Below are 18015 nucleotides of genomic sequence, written 5' to 3'. Positions count from 1 at the left end.
ACATCCATCACTTGACTTAGAAACTCCACAATGGCCAAGGGGAAAGTCTTGTGGATTCACTATTATTTTCCACAGTGCCTCTTCCCCAAGGTCTAGAACATGGTTAACATTTAACAGATTTTTTTTTTTTTTGGATACTGAACTCTGGCAAAGAACAATGATGAACAGAACATACTTAGTCCTTGTCCTCATGAAACCTGTAGCATAATGAAATAGACATAAAATCAAGCAGCTATATAAATATATGATGTGGGGAAATAGTAAATGTTATAAAGGTGTTAAAGAAGGGGAACTGCAATAACTGTTAGACCTTGGAGATGGAGGCTGAAAGGGTCAAGGCTACTTTGGATGGGGAAGATATTTCTGAAGAGGTGACATTTGAGCAGAGACTTGAATTAAGTGACAAAGTAGGCATGGGTGAATCAAAACAATAGCTTTCCAGACAGAGTAGAAGCATCTATGTAAAACAGTGAGTTTATTCTGTCTGAGCTGAAATGCCGGTGTGGCGGGAGAAAGGAGTCATGCCCAAAGACGATTGAACTGGAGAGGAAGACAGGATCATACCACACAGGTCTAGGTGAGAATTTGTGCTTCAGGATTATGCATCATGTCAGTTCAAGAATACTAAAACAAGCATTGCTCTGAGTCTCAATCTCTGGACTCCCAGCTTAGTGCTGGCGTGCTAGGAACTGAGTGGTATTGAAAGCAAATGGCTTTCTCTTTCTGTTCCTCAGTTTCCTTCTGTAATAAATCAGAGTTTGAAACTCAATTATCTCTAATGTTCTATCCAATTCTAAGATCTATTTTTATGAACTTCACTTGATAAGCAGAAATGAATTCCAGGTTTTAGGCTGCAACAGTGATCTTGCACATGCTACTTTTTCTCTCTGAGTATGCCTTAGCGTTTGAAACATGGTAAGAGAAGAGCTTTCTTTCAGGCCAGACATGCCAAGACAAAGGCGCAGTGGCTGTGAACGCTCTTTGCACTTTGTAGCATGTTTTACAAACCTATATCCAAAACTTGTGTGAATTTCTCACATCCAGGCACTGTGAGTTTCTGTACAAGAATCCTTTCATCCACAAAGCAATCTCAGGGGGCAAATCTATTTAACTGCTACCCAGAGGGTAAACATTTCAAAATGACGGAGTTAGTTTCACATTCAAAACCAGTTGGTTTCAAGGCTGGTGGTCTCCTTATTAGAACATAAGATCTGTATGGGTGCGTGCAAGAGTTGGCAGGAGTGGGGAGGACTTGTTGGGAATCCCACTCCCAGAAACTTTGCTGTTGTGAAAGAAATTTACCTAATATAGATGCTGTATTTATGTTTCAATAAACAGGACAACTTAAACATCATCTATTTCATAATGGCATTTTTCAAATTTCCATTAAAGACAGAGAAATGCCATGGAACCCTGAGTTCCTCATGCTACAATGATCATTCCTTTTTATCTATGTATCTGCTAGGCACCTACTATGTGCCAGTTCCATTCTAAATGCTAATAGGACAGAAATGGTGAGAATCTCTTGGCCTTCAAATATCCTAAAAGTTAAAAATGTGATGGAGGGCCCGGCACGTTAGCCTAGAGGCTGAATTCCTCACCTTGCACACACCGGGATCCCACACGGATGCTGGTTCTATTCTTAGCAGCCTCACTTCCCATCCAGCTCCCTGCCTGTGGCCTGATAAAGTAGTTGAGAACGGCTCAAATGCTTGGGACCCTGCACCTGCATGGGAGACCTGAAAGAGGCTCTGTGCTCCTGCTTTAGATCGGAGCATCTCTGGCCATTGTGGCCGCTGGGGGAGTGAATCAACGAAAAAAAGATCTTCCCCTCTGTCTCTCCTCCTCTCTGTATATCTGACTTTCTAATTAAAATGAAATAAATCTTTTTTTTTTTTCTTGATGTGATGGAGCTGCCACAGTGGCCTAGCAAGCTAATCCTCTGCCTGCAACTCTGACGTCCCATAAGGGCACAAGTTCTACTTCTGAACTAGCTCTCTGCTTATGGCCTGAGAAAACACTGGAGGACACTCAAAGGCTTGGGTCCTGAATCCACATGGGAAGCCTAGAAGAAGCTCCTAGCTCCTAGGTTCTGACTGTCCAACTCTGGCCATCTTGGGCACTTTGAGAACGAAGCAGTGGATATAAAATCTTTGTCTCTCCCTCACTTTCTCTGCAACTAACTTTCAAGTAAATTTATGTGTGTGTGTATATATATTATTATATATAATATATATAATAAAAATATATATGTGTACCTATTATAAAAATATTATATATGTTATAAATAGATAGTGACCATGACAGCCCAAGTGACATCATGCAGTGATGGTATGAACAGGGTCGTTTGCAGTGTTCTCTGTGAAGTAGGCAAGATGCACATACAGCAAGGTAGCCTTGCCCAAGAAATTACCCAGAACTCAGGTTTGTTCTTAAGATGTGGACTCATTGGCACCAAGGAAAGTGAGGTTATCTTTTCTCTTCCTTTGCAACTGACAACGTATTTCAAAAATCCTAACATGCATATTTATTTCACATTTTAATATCTTAGAAACGAGGATGTAGCCCAAAATTGCTGACACTTTGCAATCACTGCTGGCCAGCAGTCAGCCATCATTACCTCTGCTCACAGACTTGGTCAGAACTGTTCATACCAACATCACTTCCACTGAGTTATGCACAGTGCTAAATTTGACTGACAGTTAAAGGACCTTCAAAAAGATTACACTACGATTCAGCTTGGAAATGAAAAGTAATTTTATGCAGAAAATAGAAACAGAGCTGCATGCTATAGGGTACGAATACATCTGAGAGATTTCTCCCTATGTACAAAATAAAATTTCTGAGTGGTAAGAAAGTTATGTTTAATTGGCCCCATCTTTGTTTCCAGTGATACATAAATAATAGTATACCGCATAATGGATGCTTCTTGGGCAAGGTGAGATGCTGAATTTAAATTAATCTATGCAAATCTTGTATTTTTAAAAAGTGATATTAACTCACATTGAGGTTTGTGTTCATGTTCCACAAACCAGACCAGCCTTGTGGGCTTCTACCATCTTATCCTGATAAAACTGATTTCTTCTAATCTGTATCCAGGACTTCACATTGTTTTTTATTTATGTATTTATTTTTGTAGTGAAATGGCACCATGGTAAGCTGGCTCAGTGAAAACAAGTCAAATTGTGATCCTGTTATCCCTTTATATTAGCCACAGCTTGTGTCATCCATGTTGACGGCTCCTGGTCATCCTAGGATGATCTTATTATCTAAGCATGTTATTTATAAGGAATTTCCCAGCTGAAGCAAGTTACAGAATGACCTACTCTAAAACAAGAGTGATTAACAAGTTTGGAGCATAGCCAAACTGGAGAACAAGGTTGTTATTGGCATGATTTTAATCATGATAGACAATTAGCCAAGCTTAATTATATTGAGAAGGAAAACCAGAGTGAGTGGCAGTAATGAATTTCTCTGGGAACTCTCCTGTGTCTCCAGCTAAAACCGGCTGACCTATAAAGGGTGTAAAATGATAAAAGATGTTTGCCCACATGAGCAAGCTGTGTTTACCTCCAGGAGCAAGCTGTGTGGGCAAAGGGCTCCAAGAACTCACACTTCTGTGGGGACTCACAGCAGGCCAGCAGGGAGAGTCCCCAAGTCCGTTGGCATTTTTTGCTCCAGGAAGGAGATGCAAAAGATGAGAAACATCTTTTAGCTGAAGTTGGGCACATTAAATGTTAATGTGATTATGTAGCTGGGATCCTTTAAATGTCGCCCATGGCTGAAGTATTACTATGGTTGTGCGTTAGTGCTTTTTGGCCTTATAAAGCCTTAATATTTTCACTGCGTCAAGCCCAAATAGAGCACCCGAAACTTCAATAGAATCAGAAAGTGATTAGAATGTTAAGAAAAAAAAAGAAACGGAAAAGAAAATGAACAATTTGACAGTCCTTGCCTCAAGGTTTAGAAATGGAATTTAAAAGGCAGCATAAGGAAAGTCTCTAGTCTCTTTTTCCATTATAGATTTTAATTGACATATTATAATTGAAACAGGCGAGAGAAGTTGTAGAGAAGTGGAATCTCTATAGTTTATGTTTCTTCAGAATTCACACACACACACGAATGTGGGAGGAATAGCCTGTTGGCTCGTATTGATGATGAGGAAGCGTGGGTCCAGTGCTGGTGACTTCTCTAAACCAAATTGCAGAAATTCACACAAGGCTTCTCTGACTGCAAGACCAGGTTCTTGCCAGGGGAAAAAAAAACAACACCAATAACTAAAAGCTAACTAAATCAATATAAAAGAAACTTTTAAGGTGCAGTTTGAGGCTGACTTGTCCAAGTCGGGTGGGTGCTCTCACTAATCAGGTGAAGTCACACACTCCTGGCTGAGCAGTGAATACTTCATCTTGCCTTCTTGTCTCCCCTCTCCTCCCTCTCTCCCTTCAGTTCTTTACCTTTCCCTCTTGCCCTTCTCTCTATTGAATAGCTTTACTAAGTACTTCCGTACTTGTCAGGACAGTAGCTGATGTTGGGAATGCACAGAAAAAAATATGGTGCACAATTCAATCCTATAACACTTATTGATAGCAGCATTGTTCACAACAGCTAAACAGTGGAAGCAACTTACATGTTCATTGACTGATGTGTGTCAAAAAATGTGATATACACAGACAACAAGAGAATACTGTTTAGCTTTGAAAAGCAACCAGACTCTTCAAAAACATTTTAAAATCTTTTCCTTTTATTTAAAGGAGAGAGAGAGAGATGGGATGAGATTTTCTACCTGCTTGTTGATTTTCCAAATGCCTGCAGCAGCCAGGATTTAGTCAGGCCAAACTCAGGAGTCAAGAACTCCATGTATGTCTTTCATGTGAATGACAAGAATTCAAAAATTAGGGCCATCACCTGTTGCTTCATATGGTGCATAGTAACTGGAAGCTGAATCACAACCAGAGTAGCTACCAATTTAAGATGCAGGTATCCAAGTAACAACTTAACCACAGCCCCCAACAGGCACCCCCAGGACAGAAATTCTAGCAGAGCCATAATATGGAGGAACCTTGAATTCACACACTAATTAAAATGAAAAAGTTCTAAAAAATAATGTATGATTCAACTTGCATGATGTACCCAAAGTAGTTAGATCCATAAGACCAGAAGTACAATGATGGTTACCAGGCCTAGGAGGAGGGAGAATGGTAAGTGAGTGTTTAGGGCATACAACATTTCAATTTGTTGTGATGGAAAGTTCTGCAAATGGAAATTAGTGATGTTTACACAACAGTGGTAATGTTCTTAATGTCACTCAATGTACATTCAAAAGTGGTTAGAGTGATAAATGTATTGGATGTATATTTTACTAGAATAGGAATAACTTGATCCATGCTCTTCAATTAGTGCCCACTATATACTGACAGCCCACAAAGGGAGCAGGGAGCAATGCAACATCAGCCCTGGTGGTGGGGATCACTGGGGAGCAGACAGTTCACAGCCCAGCCCAAGGACCAAAAGGAAGCCTGTGATAGCTTCAGAAATGATTCATGACAAACACATAAATCAAACCTGAAAGAAATTTGGACTTCTGAAAGTCAACTTGAGGGGCACGTGTATACCATTAAACCATGTAGAGAGATCTGCATATGTTTGAAGGAATTTTGGGTAGTCAGTGACATGCAAGAAGTACTTTGTGGGTGGAGCCTAAAGTTAAAGGTATCTAGATTCTGTGACAACATGGCTGCTCTTCCTCCCAAAGAATTTAAGTACCTTACCCAGTAAGGTCAAAACCACATTCGAAACATCAGCCTTTCTCTTTAAAAATCTATTCTCCTTTCCTACCCTAGGCTCCAGAGGTCTGCTGTCAATTAGGTGGCTACTTAAACTTAAATCAAATTCATTAAAATTCAACAAAATTAATAATTCAGATGCAGTCATCTTGCCACACTTCAGGTGACTGCCAGGCACAGACAGCTTGGATATTGAGCATTTTCGTCATCACAGCCAGTGCTGAAGTTTACAGAACAATTCTCTAGCTATTATTTGTGTAAGAGTATTTACACACCACTAAAATTCCTAATTTTATTGTTTTAATTTTCTAGAAAAAAAAAACCCTGCAGCTTATGGAGGCTGAGTAGTTAATTTGCTGTTGACTTTATAGATAGAATCAGTGGTGCTGGATGACGGTCACCAAAGCCCTCTGAATTCAAATCTGCTCTTCATGAATCCCTAGCCTACTACTGCCTTCACCTTCTTGTCCATCCCTGCTCCACATCAGTTACCTTTCCTAACAGACTACTGTCCAGTAGATCATGCATATATCTTTTCTTTTTTAAATGAAGAAAGCACAAACCCCTTTGTTTGACGATCAAAGCTTTCCATACATTGGAATACATGCACTTTGCAGCTTCTCCATCTTCCCATTCCCCTATTCTGGCATTCATTCTCTGTCCGTGAGCAGAACAGATCAGTCATATTCCAGCCCAGAATGTCTGTTACTCTTGCCATTCATCCCTCCTCTCTACTGTCAAAATCTCACCTCTCAAGTTCTAATCCATTTTAGACAGTGTTTTAGAAAGTCTTTCTTGACCAATCTGGATTATGAAGAGCTCCATTTCCTGTCTTAATTGTAAACCAGGACAGAGCTCAGGTTATTAGTTCCTAGGAAAACAGCTTCTATTTCTACAGATGCCACATTCCCTTCTTCTGGTAAAACTCCTTGACATTGCCCTAGTGGGATCTACGTTTTCATCCAAGGAGATCCTGCTTGGTAGCTGTACTCAGCTCTCCTGTTACTATTGAATTCATAACATTCTTATTTTGCTTGACTTCTATTCCTTCTGGTATATACTAACCATGTGATGACAGCATTTACATGTTTTTTCATATGTTGCCCTTCAACAATCCTATGAGAAAAATATTGTTATTGCTCTTTTTCCCAAGAGGTCATTTAGGCTCAGTGAAGATGGATGAGTTACAAATCCAGTGAGATGTGAAGCAACAGTCAGAAATTGAACTGAGGACCCTCAGACTCCAAAGCATATGCCATTTGCAGTTGTTACTACAAAACTCTGCAAGTTCCAATTCTGTCAGCTCTCCACCTGGGATGTGGCATCAGATTTCATATCATATGGGAGGTGAGAAGAACAGACAACTCAAATGCCATAACTCATTTTTAAGACACATGGTAGCAATAAATGTGGATTTTCACTCTTTGCTACATGGATAACATTTTCTAAAAGAAATTTCATGAATTCTCCAGTCATTATGAATGAATTCTCTAGTTTGTATGCTGCAAGCAAAACAAATGTTTGCTATATAACATAAGAGAATTTAGGAGAAAAAAATACTTACATAAGTGAAAATAAAAATTGACTTTTTTTTCAAAATTTCATAAAACCCTAGAGAAAGAAAATGTTCAAAAAATTCAAGTATTTCCCTGTACAGAAAATATTCAGTTTTAGGAAATGATGGTGTGTGCAATTATTATCACAATTTAAGTTATCACTATTGCTGCAACATGATAAGCAATAAAATGATCACTGAATTAAGAGTTAGAAAGCCTGTTTGGATCTCAGATCATCCAATGACAGACTCTGTGTCACTTAACTTGCCTAGAAAACAGGTCCTTCCTCTAGAGGAAGTTAATGTGGGTTGGGAAAAATTCATCAATAAATATATCATCTCTTAGCCCATCGGGACTACTCTAATTATTGTCAGGAGACATTTCTCATAGTTCTGGAGGTTGCAAAGTCGAAATCAAGACACCAGCAGATGCAGTGCCTGATGAGGGCCCATTTTCTGTTTTGTTTATAGCACCTTCTTGCAGTGACCTCATGGCACTTTCTAGGGTTTTATGAAGGCACTGATTCAATTCATGAGAGCTTCACCCTCATGACCTAATCACCCCAAAGGACCTACCTCATATTGCTATGTGGATTCCAGCATACATTTGGTGGGGATTTGGAGGTTTAGAGGGACATAAACTTTCAGGTTCATAGCCTGTTGGAGAGATGCTCTAAAATGTCGCCCACATTGATGGCTAATGTGTCATCCCATTCTGAATAACAAAGGAGTTTGTCTCTTTGTAGCATTCAAATCATTGTGCAAGTAACAAGGACAATTACACAATTCATTTGCATTTATCCAGTTTCTTGGACTTCTGCAAAGCAAAATGAAAGTCCTGGATCAAACATGCTGGGAATGGAACAATGGATTAGCCATAGAGGTGAAAGTTAAATTTAGACCTGTGAATACTAGACCATTGAACAAACTGTAGGGAATATCATGCATGGAGAGTTGGCGAGAGCATGGTGGAGTGAGCTGGAGGTAGCCTAAGGAAAGACCAAACTCTTTCCTATTTCCAGAGTTGTGATGTTAATGACCTTCTTTTTTTTTAAGACCTGTTTATTTATTTGAAAGAAAGAGCTAAGGTGCAGGGAAGGAATGGAGAGCACAAGAAAAAAGACAGATCTTCCATCCACTGATTCACTTCCCAAATTGCTACAGGTGGGCTTATCCAAAGCCAGGAGTCAAGAGCATCTTCTGGGTCTCCCACATGCATCTAACTGCCCAAATACATGGACCATCCTCCGCTGTGTTCCCCAGAGCATTAGCAGGGAGCTTGATCAGAAGTGAAGCAGCCAGGACTCAAACCAGCATCCTATGGGATGCTGTCACCACAGTGGAAAGCTTCACTCTCTATGACACAACTCTAGACTTTAATGTCCTCCTGTGTAAAGGGATAGTTTGAGAGCGTGGTGATATAGGGCAAAAACTAAGATCTGCTGAACTGTTAATATGGGAATGAGGGAAAAGAGACATACTTCCCGTTAGGGCCAACTGTATTTCTCACCTAAGATTTAAGGATCTGTTTTGCTGAGAATAATGATTTCTAGTTCAGATCATTTTGTTGCAAATGGTAGAATTTCATTATTTTTAATGACTGAGTGGTATTCCATGGAATATATGTACAGCTTTTGATGGTCATTCCCCTTTTGATGGGCACTATGTCTTTGCTATTGTGGATTATACTGCCATAAATATATAAACCAATCCCAAAAGGACAAATATCGTATGTTATTTCTGAAATAAGGCAGCCTTTATGCAAAATACAAAATGAATAGATATATAGGTGAACAAGCATATGCATATATTCACATAGATAAGGTGCACCATGGAGACTAGCATACCAGGAAGTCAAGATTTATCACAGAAGGTATCTCTATTCCTGAATAACAGGAGGAATTCTTCAGAATATGATACTAAATTTTCTGCCGTTGCTTATACCTACAATGATTTGATAGAGTTAAATAGCCATGTGTTAAGTTTGTAACTATTACTAAATGACTATACTATTATAATAATATAGGAAAAAATGGTGGAAGGGAAAAAGAGGGGGGGAAGGGAGGAAAGAAGGAATCCCTATGCCTGCAAAATATATAATGGAAAATTTTTTCAAAAGATTTAAGGTATGGCTTGGGCTGCTTGTATTTGTTTGGCAGTCTTGTCTCTGCTTCGGTGCAGTAGGGTTGTGCTAATCTAAAAGGCCAATGACTCCACATAAAGCCCTCATACAGACTGCCACAGAACCACAAGGCAGTTTATTTTGGCCCCCACTTCCAAAATTTGGGGATCTGGGGGACCAGAAATGCCCAGATTGAAACCTAATAATGGGACAGCTCTAAATAACTTAAATCTTACATTTTACTTTTTCTGCTGTTTAGTTTTTGCCTTCTAATAACAGAATAACTAAAGAGGTGGAACTGATTAAGCTCCTCATTGTAACAGGTGACATATTTTTATTACCTTTTCCAAAATATATATTATTTTGTAGATAAGGAAATTGAAATTTAGAAACCTAAATAAATTTGCCCAAAGTCCATAGCTACTAAGTGGCAAGTGAGGCTAGCTGTAAATTTTATTCTCTTCCTTGTCTAGCAGGTAAGACAAGGTAAAAATCTGTTCATCTACACATCCATTGACCTTGAGATTCTATTTTAAGTCAACCTAACAATACCTATGCTTCTGAAGAATCATTGAAAGAACTAGGTATATTCAATAGCTGTAACAGGTTTCATTTGTGAGTACACAAGTACAAGAATGGTTATTACAGTATTATTGGCAATGGCAAAAAGAAAGGAACTAACCTCAATGTTTCTTAGTGTGGTGATGATTGATTACATTGACAACCCGTACTGTGGTGCATTATTGTGCTGTTAAAAGGATGTAATGACTCCCCATATATTGATCTGAAAACATGTTCATTAAATGCTATTACAACAAAAGTTTGAAAAAAATACAAGTGACAAGATCATGCATGTATTGTGATCATCTTTTTGTTTTATTTAGAATATTACAATGATGGCAGATGTAGATGTGCAAGGGAAATAGTAGTAGCAGACTGTTAGTGCTGTCCAAGCAGTGGGCAGGACTGGGAAGAAAAGAAAAAGCCAAACCTAAGTCCTCCAGTGAAAAATTGGAAGTTGGGCATTGAAGGGACCAAACATAAAAGCCAAATACTGTAACTGGTGCAGTATCTCAGCAGGCTAATCTTCCACCCAGTGCACTGCCATCTCATATGTGAGCAGATTCAGTCTCGGATGCTCGACTTCTGATCCAGCTACCCGGTTGTGGTCTGGGAAAGCAGTGGAGGACATCCCAAAGGCTTGGGACCCTTCACACATGTGGGAAACCTGAGAGAAGCTCCTGGCTCCTAGTTTCAGATCAGCTCAGCTTCAACTGTTACTACCATTTAGGGAGAAAATTGGAGAGTATAAAATCTTTCTCTCTGTCACCCCTTCACTCACAAATCTGCCTTTCCAATAAAAATAAATAAATCCATGAAGAATTGTATGTTATATGTTGTGTATAAACTAAAATTGAAATGTCAATGAGGTGGTCACAGAAGGTGGTTAAGAACTCGCATTTGTTTTTAACATATTGGCTACTCAATACTATGTCAGTTAATTCCATAATGATGTAAATTTTTACTGATGGTATGTTGGAGCTTTTAATTGATCGGGATGATACTCTGCTGGCTCTGTCTTCAAACCAGAGAGGGTATACCTAAGAAGCCATTGAATTTGACTGGACAATAAGATGCTGGACTCTACGTTTGGTATATGCTTGCAATGAGGGAATCTCAACTGAACTTGAACTGTGGTTATGCAACAAGGTGGAGGAATCCACCATGGTGGGAGGGTATGGGGAGGCGTGGGGAGAATCGCAGTACCTATGAAACTGTGACACATAATACAATGTAATTAATGAATAAAAAAAGTGTACCTTGGGTTGGAAAGTTTTATATTGTGGTATATGCATGTATAGGAAATATGCAATGAATAAAACTGCCACCTTATGTAAAAATAAATAAATAAATAAATAAATAAATAAATAAATGTTTTTAAAAAGAAACCAATTACCAGAACTAGCACAGATCTTTATCCTGGATTCAGGCAGACTGGAATCAGATGTGAGTAAATGCAACTGGAGCACTATGTGAAGCAATGAGGAGGTCTGATGGCCAAGACCCTTCTGGTAGTTGAAGTTATTCTCCTGGACCAAGAGCTACCTGGGCTTAAAGCAGGTGTTTGGGACCCCATGGGTTGGAGACACATGTCCACGTTAGTTGCTCTGCACTGTGAGAATACCTGAAGTTGTGAGGGTGAACTTTGAGACTACGGTGAGTATCCCCACCCCCAGCATTCATCCCATCGTCACCCAAGGCTGCTGTTTAGACTTGCTCTGGCCTGCCATTTGGCTTCTTTCCTGAACAGTTTCTCTGTGCCCTTCCCAAGGAAATCTATTTTGACTTCTTGGAGCCTTCTAGCTTTGCATGCACTCAGTGAGACTTCAGAGTACACAAGTTTCTATATCCCATCTCTTCTGCTTGTCCTCCTTCCCAGAGGTGTCTGAGACTCAGACTGCCCATGTTTTTGTTTGTCACCATTGCATAAAGGCTTTCATCGCTGGCTCCTGATTCACCCCCATCCTAGTCTACTGTGGTGGGACATTACCTTATATCTGCCTTCATTGTTGTACCAAAAACAGATCCCACTGGCATATCCTGTGGGAGGATTTTCATCATCAGTTGATTAACTCAGTAACCTAGGAAGTAAACTAAAAAGACAAAATTTCTGAAACTGTCATCTTGATCTATAGCTCCACAATCCTTTGTTTTCTTTCTATGAGTCACTACCAATCCAGGATTCTGGAGAGAGGTCTCTGAGCCAGTGCAACAGGTAGGAATTACATGTGTCAAAGATCGTAGTGAATGGGCCCAGCATGGTGCCCTAGTGGCTGAAGTCCTCACCTTGAATGTGCCAGGATCCCATATGGGTGCCGGTTCTAATCCCAGCAGCCCCATTTTCCATCCAGCTCCCTGCACGTGGCCTCGTGGCCTGGGAAGGCACTCAAGGATGGCCCAAAGCCTTTGGACCCTGCACCCACATGGGAGACCCAGAATAGGCTTCTGGCTCCTGGTTTCAGATTGGCTCAGCTCCAGCCATTGAGGTCTCTTGGAGAGTGAATCATCAGATGAAGATCTTCCTCTCTGTCTCTCCTCCTCTTTGTATATCTGACTTTGCATTAAAAAGAAAATAAATCTTTAAAAATAAAAAAAGATGTGAGGGGTTTTCGAAGCAATCCCGATGGTCATTGCGAGGGAGGGCGGGGGTCCAGAGGTGGAGTCAGGCTCGGACCAGAGAAAGCTCTCCTCCCTGGTCCCGAAGGACATTTATTGTTCTTCTGTGTCTGCGGACCGCTCAGGGCTTCTGGTTGTCTTTCCCATGACGTTGGTTTCTGCGCGGTAGTGTTTGGACTTCTTCTATCCGCTGCGGAAGCTCCGGTTGGGGGTGGGTGACCTCAGAGTACTCGGCCTCCGAGGGCATCCAATTCCCTGTGGCCTCCTTGGCAGTTGGGATATAGTCTTTGTTGCTCGTATTAATAGTTTGTGGTGAAGGTCTGGGAGTCTTCATGGTTGGAATCCAAGCTTCCTCCTTACCACCTGCTCCATTCTGGAGTGCTCCCCTGCTCCACGCACATGACCTCCTGTTAAGAGGTTGTCAGGATCGCACCCGATACCCCCTCATGCATTGGTATAGTAGTTTTATTGTTGTTTAGTGCCGCTTTGAGTCTGTTGTCTATGATTTACCAGATTTGATCTTGATAGGCTATATTGTACTTTTTTCTTACCCTTATTATGGTCCTGAAAGATTTCCTTGCACTCCCTCCCCATTACAGGTTAACATAGCGTATTGAGGGTATAGTAGGTTTTACAGTTTTTCGATGTAGATCTTAAGTGTTCTGACATTAACTGTTGGTTTATAGATTATATTGCATTATCTTATTGCATTGGATACAGGTTGTTATAGATTGCACTAATATTACAATATACAGGTACTATCTTCCAAGTTGTCATCTTTTCATCTCAGATTAAGGCAAACATGTGGTATTTAACCTTTTGGGATTGGTTCGTTTCTCTTAGCATGATGGATTCCAGTCAGGCCCATTTGACCACAAAGAACTGCATTTCGTTTTTTTTAATACCTGAGTAGTATTCCATAGAGTAGATGAACCATAGCTTTCTTATCCAGTCTTCTATTGATGGGCATTTTGGCTACTTCCAGGTTTTTGCGATTGTAGATTGTGCTGCTATGAACATAGGCATGCATGTTGGTTTCTTGTGTAGGAGATGTTTTGGATATATCCCTAGGAGTGCTATTGCTGGATCATATGGTATGTTGATTTTCAGTTGTTTGAGTATTCGCCAAATTGATTCTCATAGAGGCTGTACAAGTCTGCAGTCGGGATCGCTTCGAAAACCCCTCACAGCAAACAAACAATCATACAAACTAAAAAAAAACTAAAATAAATAGACAAACAACAGAAAGTAGAGCTTGAAATCTGACAGGAAAGAGCTGGCGTGGATTGGCTCATGCGTCGCTGGGTGGGACACAAAGATTAGTTACTCCTCACCATGGTGTTGAGGACTTTCCTGCACACCCCCCCCCAAAAAATGTTCTGCACCTTAAATGTCGACAAATATCTTGTTAGAGTTACAAGCCAGTCTAGATTATCCCAAAATCTGCCAAGACCAACAAAACTATACTTCAACACAACAACTGGCTAAATACTAAAATGAAATAGACATGAGACAGCTGAATGGTACCCTATAGCCATTTTAAGGTATATAGCAGCCGGTCCGGTCCTGTATATAAACTAAAATTGAGATGTCAATGAGCTAATCATAGGTTGTGGTTAGGACTTGCTTTTTTTTTTCTTTTTTCTTTAACATACTGGTTACTCAAAACCATGTCAATTCCATAATATTGCAAATTGCTGTTGATGTTATATTGGGACTCTTAATTGACTGTGATGATATTCTACCAGCTCTAACTTCAGACCAGAAATGGTCTCCCCAAGAAACTGTTCAACCCATCTGTACAATAAGTAGCTGGACTCCATGCTTAATATATGTTTGCAAGGAAAGAATCTTGATTGAATTTGAACTGTAATGCTGCATCAAAGTGGAGGAATCCACCAGGGGGGAGGGGAGGGGGAGGGGTGGGGGGATTCCCAGAGCCTATGAAACTGTCACATAATGCAAAATAATTAATAAAAATATATATTAAAAAATAAATAAAAAAATAAAAAAGATGATAGTGACAGTTTGCCCTCCTCTGGGTCTCACCTAGGACAACTTCTTCTTCCCCCTGAATAAAATAAAAATTACATCGAGGCTCCATGCATTTGGAAGTGTGTCTCAGACGAGACTGGGTGCGTTCCGCGTGGTATGGAAGTGTGTCAATAAATTCTAGAATAGGCAAAGCTAACTCAGAAGACTAGCAAAGCAATTTTAACATATGTATACTCAAATTGACCAAACCAAAGCCGTCCCTCAAGTTGGGCAGTATTGATGTCCCAGAGCCCCTGAGTGTTAATCAAATAAATGTTTGTAAATTGCCTGTGGTTTAACTGCACTTTGGGAATGCATGATTGAAAGCAATTGTAAGGAAGCCTCTGGTGCTACAGCTAATTAACCCTAATTCTTCTGTTTTGTAAATCTGAATTTACTTCTAAAAATTGAATGGTTGGAGACTAAAAGAGTAGGCAAACTACAATTAATTAGGGAAGGCTTCTGGAGTGGGTGAACCAGGGCCAAATATTGGGAAGGAGAAATGCAGCAGGCTTCAATGAAGGGCAGGCTCGCATCTTAGCAACAATTAATTTTCCTAGGGGAAAAAAAGGGAAATACCCACTTGAGGTCCTTAACAGCTTTCAGTTTACAAAAGACGATGTTCTACCCCACAGTGAAGAGGATACCGAGGAGAATTTATTTAGAACATATCATGTACCCCTGCCAACTGCTTGGACATGTTTCTACTTATGCCACCAATAGCCCATGGGCTTTGGTGTCAACCTTTCAGGTATGGAGGCCAAAACTAAGATGCAGAGGGGTGAATGCCCAACTGCTGTGTTCAGTCAGTTTGCCAACACAGGAGTGCAGGTTGGAATTCACGTCTGTATTACTGCTTGCTCCTGGTGCTCCAGATGGGATTGAGGTTAGGCAGTGAATCATGAAATGAAACATCACAAGCACATTTACCTTGGGCCTGGCACCATGGCATAGTAGACTAAACCTCCTGGCTCCAGTATCCCACATGTGAACCAGTTTGTGTCCTGGCCATGCTGCTTCTCATCCTGCTCCCTATGTTTGGCCTGGAAAAGCAGCAAAAAATGGACCAATGTCTTGGGCCCCTGTACTCACTTGAGAGACTCAGAAAAAGCTCCTGGCTTCAAGCTTTAGGTTGGTTCAAATCCAGCCAATGCAGCCATTTGTGGGGAATGAATCAGCAAATGGAAGATCTCCGTGTGTGTGTCCTTCTCTCTCTATATATAACTGCCTTTCAAATAAAAAAGTGCTGTATACTTTATTAAGCACTTTACCTACATGTCTCATTTATTTCATCCAATCACTTTCTCAAGTAGATGCCAATTTCCATTTTTAAGTACCAGGAAACTGAACTCCATGCAGATAGGTAACATCGAGCACAACACTACTAGTGTAACTCAGCCGTTCCTCCAGGATCTCGCCCTGCAGAGCAGCTACGAACTACTGCTTAATCTGTTGTACAATACTGACCCCAATTAATAGTTCTTAGACAAACTATCATTTTTAATTAAAAGGTAATACATGGCTATGATATGAAATATATGGATAACATATGAAATGAATAGGATATGGATATGATATGAAAAGTAGTCCTTTCAAAGGGCACTTTTTTGGTAAAGATTTATTTTGATTGGAAAGGCAGATTTACAGAGAAAGGACGCAGAAAGATCTTCCATCCACTGGTTCACTCTCCAAGTGGCCATAGCAGACGGAGTTGAGCTGATCCAAAGCCAGGAGCCAGGACCTTCTTCCAGTACTCCCGCACAGGTACAGGGTCCCAGGGCTTTGAGCTGTCCTCAACTGCTTTCCCAGGCCACAAGCAGAGAGTTGGATGGGAAGTGGAGCAGCCGGGACATGTTCCGGCACCCATATGGGATCCTAATGCATGAAAGACAAGGACTTTAGCCACTAGACCACTGCCCTTGGCCCTATAGGGCACATTTTAACAGTATTTCCTTTTTATCTCTTTTTCTAGTTGTGAATTAATTTGGTACATTGAATTTTTAATTCTGCTTTTTTTATTTAATATTCCATTAGCAGTTTTCTACATTGTGTCCAATATTTGATATAGCATGTTCTCATGTAGGAATTACTCACCTCTTTTCTTTTTTTTAAGTGATTTTTTTTTTATTCATTAATTACGTTGTATTATGTGTCACAGTTTCATAGGTACTGCGATTCCCCCCACCCCTCCCCAAACCCTCCCACCATGGTGGATTCCTCCACCTTGTTGCATAACCACAGTTCAAGTTCAGTTGAGATTCCCCCATTGCAACATATACCAAACGTAGAGTCCAGCATCTTATTGTCCAGTCAAGTTCAATGGCTTCTTAGGTATACCCTCTCTGGTTTGAAGACAGAGCCAGCAGAGTATCATCCTGATCAATTAAAAGCTCCAACATACCATCAGTAAAAATTTACATCATTATGGAATTAACTGACATAGTAATGAGTAACCAATATGTTAAAAATAAATGCGAGTTCTTAACCACCTTCTGTGACCACCTCATTGACATTTCAATTTTAGTTTATACACAACATATAACATACATAACATAGCATGTTATACATAACATCATATCATCTTAAATTAAGGCCAACATGTGGTATTTAACCTTTTGGGATTGGCTCATTTCCCTTAGCATTATGGTTTCCAGTTTGGCCCATTTGGCCACAAAGAACTGCATTTTGGTTTTTTTTAATAGCTGAGTAGTATTCCATGGAGTAGATGAACCATAGCTTGCTTATCCAATCCTCTGCTGATGGGCATTTTGGCTGCTTCGATGTTTTTGCAATTACTGATTGTGCTGCTATGAGCATAGGGGTGCATGTTGGTTTCTCATAAAACAAGTGTTCTGGATATATTCCTAGGAGTGCTATCGCTGGATCATACGGTATGTTGAATTTGAGTTGTTTGAATGTTCTCCATACTGATTTCCATAGAGGCTGTACCAGCCTGCAGCCCCACCAGCAGTGGAGTAGGGTTCCCTTTTCCCCGCAACCTCGCCAGCAAGTGTTGTTGGTGCTTTTTTCATGTGGGCCAGTCTTACTGGCGTTAGGTACTCACCTCTTTTGTATCTTGCTTTTTTCCTGATAAACATACTAGAATACCTGCTATGCTGTTTTAATGCCCATGTGAGCCAATTCTCAACCTCATCAGGTCTCAGTGTCTTTCTCTACAACAATGGGGACAAACAGAAAATGTCTTACTTAAACACATGGGACTGTTTAGGGGTCTAGTGAGAAATGAGGCACACATCTCAGTAGACATGGGGATGAATGTTGATTTTTAAACCCAAACATTTTACAACCAGAGGAAGATTTATATGAGGGACTATGACAGT

Source organism: Ochotona princeps, chromosome 2, assembly GCF_030435755.1.
Source record: "Ochotona princeps isolate mOchPri1 chromosome 2, mOchPri1.hap1, whole genome shotgun sequence".
NCBI classification, from domain to species: Eukaryota; Metazoa; Chordata; class Mammalia; order Lagomorpha; family Ochotonidae; genus Ochotona; species Ochotona princeps.
Note: the sequence above shows the minus strand (reverse complement) of the source record.